Raw genomic sequence first — 11,532 nt, 5'->3', positions numbered from 1 at the left:
GTGTCTAAAATGTCACAAGAACATGTCTTGGGATAGGTTTGTTTACTCACCCTGTTCTGCATTCTCTAGGTCCTTACAATCTGAAGTCCTAGTTCTTCATCTCTAGAAAATTCTCATGTTTTCTCTTTTGTCTGTTTACCTATTCTAAACATCCTTTCAGTTATTAGATCTTTTGGACTGTTCTCTAATCTTTTAATTTTTCTCCCATATTTTCCATCCATTTAACTTTCTACTCTATATTTAGAGAGATATCTTCCATCTTTTTCCATTGAATTTTTAAGTTTGGCAGGGTTTTTTTTTTTTTTTTTCATTTTAAGGGGCCTTTTTGGTTTTGATTGTTCTTTTTGTTAACAGCCTATTTTCACTTTACAATTGCTTTATCTTGAAAATTTCTCTGTGAAGAAACTAAATAGAATAACTTTAAAGATAATTTCTACTTCCTGAATTTCCATTTCCTCCAGGGTCAGTTTATTTCAGCCTACATTTTGGTTCCTACATCTCCTCAGATTTTTATGATCCTTGGCTATCAATTTATATTTATGACTGCAGACCAACTTGTTTAATAGAGAGCCCTCCTTGCCTAGGTCTCATCTTCTATCCACATGGGTGGGCCTTTTGACTAGCAGGCTTCACTTTAGACCTTTACTTTAGACCTTCACTTTAGACTAGATGAAAGAGGAGGAAGCAGGATGCCCAAGACACCCGCCCCCCCTCCCCCAACCGCCTCTCCCATTTGCCAGCCCAAATGAGAATTTTCTTTAGAGTGGGCATCACCCCTTTTAGGGCTCCTCCTCATGCAGGCTCTTCTCAATTATTTTAAAGATTAGTCCTCTGGTTTTAGCCTGAGCATGTGATGCAGGGAAGGGGAATGTGGGCTATGACTCACAGTTATTCCACAGTTGGTTTACTTCCAACTTCCCTCTCGCACTCCACAGAGCCTCTGTGGGTCTGCTGCCAGGAAAAATAGCTCCAGCCCCTACTGCAGCCTTCTCCTGTGAATGTGATTTAATCTGTTAATATAATTCCAAGTATTTTTTACTTTCAAGAGATTTGTCTGTATCTCTAGTTTCCAGATGCTGTTTCTCCCGTGCCCAGGCTGTCTTTAATTTATTATTCTCTGTTCCTCTTTACTGCTATTTCTATGGGGTTTTGGAGCAGAAAAGAGGTATACAGATGCTCTTGTCTGCCATCTTGAACAAGAATCCTTATTGCATCTTTGGGCATCTTTGTGATTTCTTTCTTATTTTGGGGCAAAAGACTCCATATAGTCTCCACATAGGACCATGGGACCATACTAGCAAGGCTAATTTCTCTTCTATTTGTCAGCTGTCTAGATATTTTAAAACTGGTTTTATATCCTCTTATCCTCTCCAGGTCAAATATTTCTAGTTCCACTAGCCATGCCTCATTGAATTTTTAGTCCTCCTATCATTCTGATCATTTTCTTCTGAACTTTCTCTCTAAAAGAATTCAGTTCAGTGCCTAGTGTAATAATTGGTGGAAACCCTTTCATAGTGAACTAATCCTCCCTACCATATCACACATCTATCTTGTACAGTTATGCTTTCTTCCCTGCCTTAGACACATAAAATGAACGTTTTACCACCAGCAGCTGCTGGGAGGCACTCTACACATTAGTGATATATTTAAAAGCCATAAAATTTTGGGAAGATAGCAAGAGAAATTTCTATCCAAGAATTTCCATGTTCTCTATCAGAGCTTCTAACTTACACACAATTACTTTATCACTTAAATAAAGGTTATTTAAAGATTCTTAATTTTGGTCATTTTGTAAAGAATGGTACTATGTGCTGAAGAAGAAATTTGGGATAAATTGTACCTAAACTGACTGAACCACACAATCGAACGCACCACATATATGTATTATCAAGTGTTTGCAATGCAACTTCAGAACTCCAACACATTTCCTGTTAGCAAAAATGAACACTTTTCTAAGAGCCTCAAGTTCTTGTAAAATCACTACCAATTAAAATATGTACAGCACTTAAAAACAATAAAAAGAAGATGAAAAAAAAAGGAAAAAAAAAAAAAGAAGATGAAGACAAACATGATACCAATCTAAAACATCACAGCTTCGGTGACATCCCTTTATAGCAGCAAGAGTTTTAAAATTTAAATACAATATTGTCTGACAAAGTGACATGGTATAGGCTCACAAAACTCAGGATAACACAAAGATTCTTCTGATAATGTGCACCTTCCTTGGAATATCCCCTGCTCCTGGCTCCTTGAAGAGCATATTAAAAAACTGTAAAAGAAAAAAAAGGGTTTTGAGTACATTAATATATAGGAAAATATTTGTAAATCGGGTGTATTAAAAGAATAAAACTTTTCATAGGAAATGTATAGAAGTTTTCAACATCTCTTTGTTTAAAAGAATTATTTAAGAAACTGCTCAGTGCTAGGCACTTGTGGTTCAATCATATACCAGAAATCTGCAGTCTCTATTTTCATGGAGCTTAGTTGAGTGAAAGGTACTCAAATTTGTTAAAGCACCTTCTTTAACAACTTGGGTTAAGGAGAAGAGACTCAGATGTACATGAAATGATGCCACCAGCCTCTAGAAAGCAAGAAGCCTCGCATCTTTTCCATTCTCTAGGCCAAGTTAACTATGTCAGTGACACTTAGGGAATGTTGACTCTGAGGAATCAGAGCTGGAAAGTTAGTCGGAAGTTAAGCCATCTCAGGAAACATTTGTTGGTCATTCTACCCTATTTCTTCTGATCTGTGGGAACTTGGGGAGAAGGTATTCTACTTTCTGCAGGTGTGTGGCTGCACCTGGCACACCTGGTATTGTTGGGCCTTTGGGATCTCCTGCCTTCACAACTGAATCTCCTACAAGCCTCATAAAACACATGCTGCTCTTGCCTGGAGAGCTATTTTTAGCTCTCCATGCACACCGTGCTCTTTGATACTTCCTTTGCTTTGCCTGAAATGCCCTTGCTTTCCTCATTCACCTGGAGTCTTCCTCCTCAGGTTGCAAGGCTCCCCTCAAACACTGCTTCCTCTGGGGAGCCTTCACTCACCCCCAGGCTGGTTAGTCAGTTAGTCGGGGGGTTGTGGCAACAACTGTGAGAAAAGACAGACTGGGAAACGGAGCTTGGTTCTAGCTTTTACCAGATGTGGAGTTATGTAAACGTTCTGAACCTTACTTTTTCCCTATGTATAAAATACCGATATTTGCCTTCCAGGGCTGTTTTGAGGATTAAATAAAATGGTGAAGGTCAGGTCCCTAACCAGAGAGCTTGGCACACAACACTCAATAAACCTTGCTTTTTACCGCCTCCTCTCTAGTCACACCTTGGAGTTGGCATGAACTTAAATATGCTTAGAGCACCCATGGTCCTTATGAAAATCAACACGATTACAATAATAGCTTCAAGTTAAAAACAGTATTACAAATCGAAGCTTATTAAAGATTTCCCAATTAGTTACAAATACATTTTGTGTGGAGAATTACTATAAAATAATTAGAAGGATATTCTACTTGAAATGCATGCATACAGTACTTTGAAAGATCCTGATCAAAAGCCTCAGCAGTGTGTGTTCCAGGCCTATAAATTTTACATAGAGGTCAATTCTATATTCTCAGCATCACATCTGCCCTTGTAACTATTTTACAAACTCCTTCCTAGGCCAAGAACACAGTATATCCACAGCAAAGATTTCAAAAATTCAATAACATTATAAGAGCAATAATTATTATATTTAATAAGAATTTGCATTTCTTCCAAGACTTTGACCCAAACCTTAAACATTCTATGAATATTCATTACCTCTCATAACATCCTCTGTGGCAGGTCCATAGTGCTGTGATAACTAAGCTGTCCCAGTATTCAAGGCTGTGCACAGAAGGCCTTTCACATCAGGATAGCAGAGCGATGCTGGGTGTGTTGTTGGAAGACGAGAAACTGGATAAAGAACATAGAATGGTTCCTAAACAGGCAAAAAGTTTCACTTTGGGGCCTGGTTTTCAACTCCATTTTGAAAAATTGGGGAATCATTAGTGTCTTATTCAGCCACTCACTCAGCAACTATTTATAAACATAGTGGGAAAAAGTACAGAGTAATCAGGAGTGAGAAGCCTGGGTTCAAATTCCAGCTCTGCTGCCTGTAGCTATGAGGCCTTGGGTGAGTTACTTCCTCCTCCTATGGTTTAGCTTCCCCATCTATAAAGTGGGGATAACGATACTACATCATAGGGCTGTATGGAGCAGGGAGGGCCTGGCACATAATTAATGTTCCTAATTATTGGGAACTATTAGCGTTAACTTTTATTTCTGTCCTAGGCCCTAAGCTGCAGTGGTGAACAAAAGGACTCAATAAATATTTAGTGGATGAATAATGCAAAACCATAATAGACTGAAGCCACAAATACAGATTTTGGATACCCAGGTGGTTTCTATGAATGGCTGATGTCAGATAACAAAAATGTAAACATTCATATAATTAAGTCTCAGCAACATGCTTATTTGCCCAAGAGCAGAAACAGAATGATATAGTGAAATTATCACCTGATGTCACAACAGGCAAACCAATGACAGTAAGCCAAGTAGCTCTGTGCCCAGTGTTCTTTTTTTAACTTGGCTGTAGTAGAATCCTTTTTTTTTTTTTTTAATAAGCTTGTAAACTTTGTTTAATTGTTAGCCAAAAACAATGACTCTCCAGTGAGGTCATGTTTGGAAATATATGTATCAACATTTAACTCAGAACCAAAAGAAAAGCCTCAATACTTCAGCCAAATTCTGTCTTAAAATTGAAATAAGTGAGATGTAAAAATTAGAGGAAGGCATATTCTCGGTTGGATCATTGTTTTATGCTACCCTTTATATGTAATAAGCACAGGGTAAAAGCACTTCAGGATATCACTAAAACTGTTTGCGGCATAAACGAGTTCGAACCACTGCGAAAACTTCCAGCAGTGCTTAAAAATACTCAAGAGACAAGAGCTACAATATTTACATCTGCCTACAAGCATGTAGTCATCTTAATTCTCGATTTTAAAGTCAGATATTTTCTTTTAAAGTTGTTCAAAATGTATGTTCTGTGAAAAGGAAACTTTAAAAAGCATTAATGTCTCAAGCTGCAAGCAAGAGCTATTAAGGAAGGTGTTGAAAGAGTAAATGCAAGCAATTGATGCAAATCTAAACCGGCAAGAGGGCCAGAGAGCAGAGAGGGCTGGGGGGAGAGATTCATCTCCCTCCAACTGCAAAAAGGAGAATGTGTGTCCACATGACCACAAACACTCTCCTTTATTATTTTCCCAGAAATGACGAAATATTAGGAACCAGAAGAACTTAAAGAGTTGATCAGTACTAAGAAAAGCCTTCTTAGTATCAGCATAGATATAAAGGGGTGGTTTCTTTAACAACAATGCAAACAGACTACTGACAAGAGAGAATAGAAAAGCCAGAAGGAAGGATCCCTGGGGGGCTCAGCGGTTGAGCATCTGCCTTTGGCTCAGGGTGTGATCCTGGGGTCCAGGGATCGAGTCCCACGTCGGGCTCCCTGCGAGGAACCTGCTTCTCCCTCTGCCTGTGTCTCTGCCTCTCTCTCTCTCTCTGTGTCACTCATGAATAAATACATAAAATCATAAAAAAAAAAAAACCCAGAAAGAAGGGTGAAGCCATTCTTTAAAATACAGTAATGCGAAGCTGCCTTCAGTAACTGGGCATCCTGAAACCACAGATGATCCCGGGTAATCACACACACACACACAATTAATGATTGATAAAGGAGAGAATTTGCTTTTATTCACAAGTTCCTTTGTAGAAAGGTATTATGTTGCTTTAAATGTCGCTCTGTTCAGATAGTGAATTGCATTTACATACAGAGTCCTTTCAGATTTTTGCTTCTGGTGAGTTATTTTAGTTGTGAAAACGAAAGTAAAATAATGTGGAAGTGCAAGTTTTATGCTCTTTGGTCCCCGTGTTCTAGCAGCAGCTTATTTGGGTTATACATAGAATATACTTTATCACCTTATTATTCTCTTTCTTTCACTTATTCTTTCAGGAGGAAGTGAATCCCAAATATATATGTATATCCAAAATATTACTTTAAAAATGTTAATGGATATTATGCCTTAACATGCTAATATTGAATCTTCTCTTGGTGGCCAGTTACCACAAACTTTCATGGCCTAAAACAACACAGATTTGTTATCGTACAGTTCTATAGGTTAAACGTACAGGTCTCTCCAGGCTAAAATCAAAACATCGGCAGGACTGCATTACTTTCTCGAGGCTCTAGGGGAGAATACATTTTTTGCCCTTTCCAGCTTTTAGAGGTCTCCTGCAAAATAAATAAATAAATAAATAAATAAATAAATAAATAAATAAATAGAGGTCTCCTGCATTCTTTGGCTCATGGCTTCCTTCCTGAGAAACCCAGCCTGCATAGTGATATCTCCCTCTGACTCTCTCCTCCTGCCTCCTCCCTCCACTTCCAAGGACCCCTGTCATCACCCTGGGCCTATCTGGATAGTCCAAGATACTCTCCCCCGTCTCAAGGTCTGTTGATTAACAACCCTAATTCCATCTTTAATCCCTCTTGGTCATGTATATTAGTCTGCTCTGGCTGCCATAACCAAATAGTGCAGACTGGGTGGTCCGAAAAACAGAAATGTATTTTCTCACAGTTCTGGAAGTTCAGGGCTTGAAGCGCAAGATAAAGGTGTGAGCAGGGTTAGTGTCTAGTGAGGCTTCTCTCCTTGGTTAGCAGATGGCCGACTGCCTTCCCCCTGTCTCCTCTCATGACCTTTACTCTGAGTCTGTGGGCACAGAGATCGAGCTCTGGCGTCCCGTCCTATGGGACTAGGTCCCCACCCTTATGACCTCATGTAATCTTAATTACTTTCTTGAAAACCCTATCTCCAAAGATAATCATATTGAAGGTTAAGGGCTTACTAAAGAAAACTGTTGCTCTATTTACAATATTTCTGGCACCAAAACCATGAGATTTTCCTAACCAACAATCAAGGTCAACTTTGCAGATAACAAGGGGTGTCCTACAATTTAATTCCATTTGACACTAAGTACCGGACTTAGGCAGGCTGTGTAGATTAAGAGCTCAGTCCCACAAGACTGCTCCCGCTTCAGATGCCAGTCACATCGTCCCAGGCTGTCCCATGTGCTCTGACCAAGAAGCTGTGAGAGGTTCCCACAATTTCCTCTTCAGTAATTTGCTATATAGAGGCTCACAAAACTCAGGAAAACACTTTCCTTACATTTACCAGTTTATTATGAAGGATGCTAGTGCACAGCCAGACGAAGAGGCACATAGGGCAAGCTCCAGAAGGGTCCCAAGCCTACAGGATTCTGCTCCTGTGGCGCAGGGGTGCGCTCACCTCCCTGCGCTTGGATGCGTTCACCAACCCAGAAGCTCTCTGAACTTTGTACTTTAAGGACTTTTTAATGGAGGCTTCATCATCCAGGCATGATTGATTGCTAACTCGGTTTCCAGCCACTCTCACTTTCCCAGAGGTCAGGATGGGGGTGATGGCCGGGGGAGGGCTGAAAGTTCCTGGTTTGTCTTTCCAGTGACCAGCCCCCATCCTGACACTATGAAAGGGCCCCCAGTACCAGTCCTCTCACTAGCATACCACATGACACTCTTACCTGGTGCGAGGATACCACGGGTCTTAGTAGCTCCTGTCTCAGGAGCTGGGGACCAAGACCAAATGTTCTAACAAAAGCTGTTGCTGTCACCCTTATCACCCTGAAAGTAACAGTTTTAGGAGCTCTGTGCCAGGGAACTAGGGACAAAGACCAAGTATATATTTCTTATAGCACAAGCTTCTACCTATGAATTATTTTTGGTGGGGACACATTTCACAGTCCACATTATGGACTGAAAACCTGTGAATCATCATTAAATAAATAAGATAGTTCCAGATCCTGCTAATTCACGGGTTTTCATGCTAATATGTAAACTAACATATTCACAGGTTCTAGGAATTAGGACATGGACATCTTTGATGGAGCCGTTATTCCACCTGCCATAGTACTGTACTTTGGATTGCAGGCCCAGCCTGCAGGAGTGATAGGCTCCTGAGGTCACATGAGGGATCAGCAGCGAACCCCATCCCAGACAGGGCCGGGAAGGAGGAAAGACACTGGAACAGCAGCGTGCTGGCTCTTTTTCCCGAAGTGGTTGTAATTGCTGCTTGAGCCACTTCCAGAGCACCAGCCTTCCTTCCTCTCTGGCAGTGGTTCAGGGGAGGATCAATGCAAGCACTTACTCAGAGTAAAACGTGGCAGTGCCAGTGGCGTCAGGCCCTCTAAACCTAGGGGCTGTGACCGTCGCAACACTGTGGTGACTCACGGTGCCCGGAGGTTAATCTAAACACTATCAAATGGCCTGTGCTGATCAGATCCTCTTGTAGAGCCCATGGGCCAAGCACTTTGTGCTTGGTTTTAAAATCCACATTTCCAGGTGGCATGATGAATGAAAGAGATGAGGAATAAGTGCAGTAACTAGTTGTCACAAAGGAGTATGCCTCTGAAAAGTCCAGAGAGAAGCTGATTCTCAGAGCAGGCAAACATGTCACATCTCTATATTCCCCTTTTATCATTCATGAAGGTCACTGGGTTAATCGGCCCCATTATTCATCATTTGTGTGCCAGGACACACAGGGATGTGGCCATCTTGATAAAAGGCCTTACTGTTCTCAAGAGGACATAATTAGCCCAGGGAATAAGTGATTTGCAGATTCCAACCCTAAAAGGAGACAGCAAGTATCAGAACAAAAACAACTCACGTGCAGCTTCCCCTCTACTTTTATCTGGTGCTCTTATTATCTCTACTTTCTAGCCAGAGGCTTGTTAATGAATTTTTACCCAGAATTAGCTACCATTCTGATATCAGCCAAAAGATCAAGCAATGAACGTGTAAAAGAAAGGAGATTAAGATGACAGGCAAAGACTTTCTTGTCCTCCTGCTAGCTGTTGAACACACACAGACATGCACATCTAGTAGAGCAATGAATGTGTAAATGAAAATACAATTCAATCCAACAAATCAAAATCAACAAAATAAAACCATGGCCTTGCTTGTTTTGTAAATGCTTTCAATTATGTGTGTAATACATTGCTTCCTAAACAAAAAAAAAAAAAAAAAAAAAAAAGAATAGTAAGCTGCAAGTAAGATATATTTTTTTAATTTTATTTATTTATGATAGGCACACAGTGAGAGAGATAGAGAGGCAGAGACATAGGCAGAGGGAGAAGCAGGCTCCATGCACCGGGAGCCCGATGTGGGATTCGATCCCAGGTCTCCAGGATCGTGCCCTGGGCCAAAGGCAGGCGCTAAACTGCTGCGCCACCCAGGGATTCCTGCAAGTAAGATATAAAAATACTCTAAGATATAGAAAGAATTTATGTTCTTCATGTTATGTTGGTTCCTAAAACCACACACACACACCCCCAAACACCCATATTTTAACTCAGCCATATCCCGGACATTGTCCACGTGTAAGATAAGAATTTTGAAGCAGCGCACACTAGAATACAGAAGAGTCTATTAGGCCACTAAACTGCCCCTTCATATACCCATAGCAGATATTGCTAATCAATCCTATGAAACCCAGAGGAAACTTCATAGTCCCAGCACTGGGTTCTAGGTGGCTGCTACAAAGCATTCAGGGTTGGCATTAGAAATTATATCTATTTGCCTCCTGGCATACAACAGTTCTAATTTCTTCCTCTCCACCTAGCTTCTTCCTCACTTCCTCCAAATATACACAGGCCTTACACAACAGCAAATAGTTTGGAGCATCCACTCTGTACCAAGCACTGTCTCAGGCAGTAGGAAAATACAGTGGTAACAGGAATTTACATGATCTCTGTTCCAATGTAGCACAGGGTAGGTTATACTTACTGAAGAAGACACACAATAAGTCATCATTAAATAAATAAGAGAGTTCCAGATCCTGCTAAGTGCTTCAAAGAAATAAAGCAGGGTGATGTGATGGAGAGACCGAGAATGGGGAAAACCACTGGCAGTCAGAGAAGTGCTGTGTGAGCGGTGAGTGGACCTGCACCCACATTTCCTCACCACCAGCCTCCTTAGCCATTGATGATCCAGTCCATTTCCTTTACTCTCATGAAATCTCTTTCTGAAGGGACACTGATGGCCTCTTCTGTGCACACCTCTTTTTGGTCCTTTCCAGGTACTCACTCAGAAGTTGTTATTGAGGCCCCATTTTGCCCCCAAACTCTGTAGTGGTCACTGCGGCTACCGTAGTAAGAGCAGGAAGGCCTGTCCATTGCCCTCATGGTATACAAAGGCTAACAATGAAACTAGGCCTGTAACAATGAAGCTTAAGGTCTATGAAGGCGGGAGTTGCAGTCATTATGGGAGACCACAGCAGGGGCATCTCATCTAGTCTGGGAACGACTGAGTGAGGTGTGGGACAGGGAGGACAGGGGAAGCACCGTGGGAAATAGCCAGGCCAAGAAGAGAACATATTCCAGGCAGTGGACACTGGAGGTGCGACAGAGCTCAGCAGGTGGTAGGAGCAGAAATGGTTCAGCCAGAGGTAAATAAAACAGGAAGTCATTTCCTCTCCATTATTATTATTATTTTTAAAGATTTTAGTTATTCATGAGAGAGAGAGAGAGGCAGAGACACAGGCAGAGGGAGAAGCAGGCTCCTCGTAGGGAGCCCCATGCAGGACTTGATCCTGGCACCCTAAGCCAAAGGCAGATGCTCAACCGCTGAGCCACCCAGGTGCCCCGCCTCTGCATTGTTAAACTGTTCTGCTTACATGGTCCCTAGCAGTCTTCTTTCAGTTTTATTCCTTCCCTTCCAAATAACTTTCTGCTTAATAATTTATTGGGGTTTTTTTAAACAATATTTTATTAAAATGTAAATGCTTGTGAAAATTGATGACAAATAGCTAAAGAAAATTAAAATGAAAATCAATTCCCTCAACATACTGGTCTGTGTCCTCCTAATAGTTTTTCCTATGCCATCTCCCTGCCTCTGCCTCTTTTGGAGGGGATGGAATTCAGTTTTATGTCCTATTTTGTTTGGGGGAAGAGCTTTTTACTTTACATCCTCTGTTGATGGGTACAAGTTTTTTTTTTTTTTTTTCTCTGTTTGGGATGCTAGATATAGTTATGATTATCTTTATACATAAACCTTTGTTTACATCGTGGATTATTGTGAGACTCCTGAAGGCAGATTTGTCGGGTAAAAGCAAAGAAGCATTTCTGAAGCTCTCAGTGCTGATGGCCAAGTTGCCCTCCAGAAAGATACTGTTCATTACACCCCGGTAGCATCGAGTGAGTGTTTTGTGCCACCACACACCCTTGCTGGCATGGCACGTCACTGTTTTATTCGTTGTTGGTACTTCATGGGTTAAAAATTCATTGCTTGAATTTACGTTACTTTGACTCACATTTCTAAGTTGATTTTTTTGGGCCAATTTATGTTTTTCATGTAAATTTTTTAAACATTATTTACCCATTTGCTTCACTGGCTTATTAGTGCTTTCCTTACTTGAAAAGT

The 11,532-nt window shown here is 40.9% G+C and overlaps 1 long non-coding RNA gene across 2 annotated transcripts; it reads right to left on the bottom strand.

Annotated features, from left to right (window-relative positions):
- Window positions 1–2,069: 2,069 nt before the first annotated feature.
- On the bottom strand, window positions 2,070–10,254 carry LOC112677809 (uncharacterized). Of its 2 annotated transcripts, none has more exons than XR_007413357.1 (3): window positions 10,198–10,254; window positions 3,798–3,932; window positions 2,070–2,269 (listed from the first exon to the last, which is right to left on the bottom strand). It is a non-coding gene; the product is annotated as an uncharacterized LOC112677809 (long non-coding RNA). The 2 variants fall into 2 exon arrangements; XR_003147199.3 differs by lacking the exon at window positions 10,198–10,254 and adding an exon at window positions 7,638–7,864.
- Window positions 10,255–11,532: the final 1,278 nt, after the last annotated feature.

Source organism: Canis lupus, chromosome 10 (assembly GCF_003254725.2).
Source record: "Canis lupus dingo isolate Sandy chromosome 10, ASM325472v2, whole genome shotgun sequence".
Lineage (NCBI taxonomy): Eukaryota > Metazoa > Chordata > Mammalia > Carnivora > Canidae > Canis > Canis lupus.
This window is presented reverse-complemented; position numbering and strand designations above follow the sequence as displayed.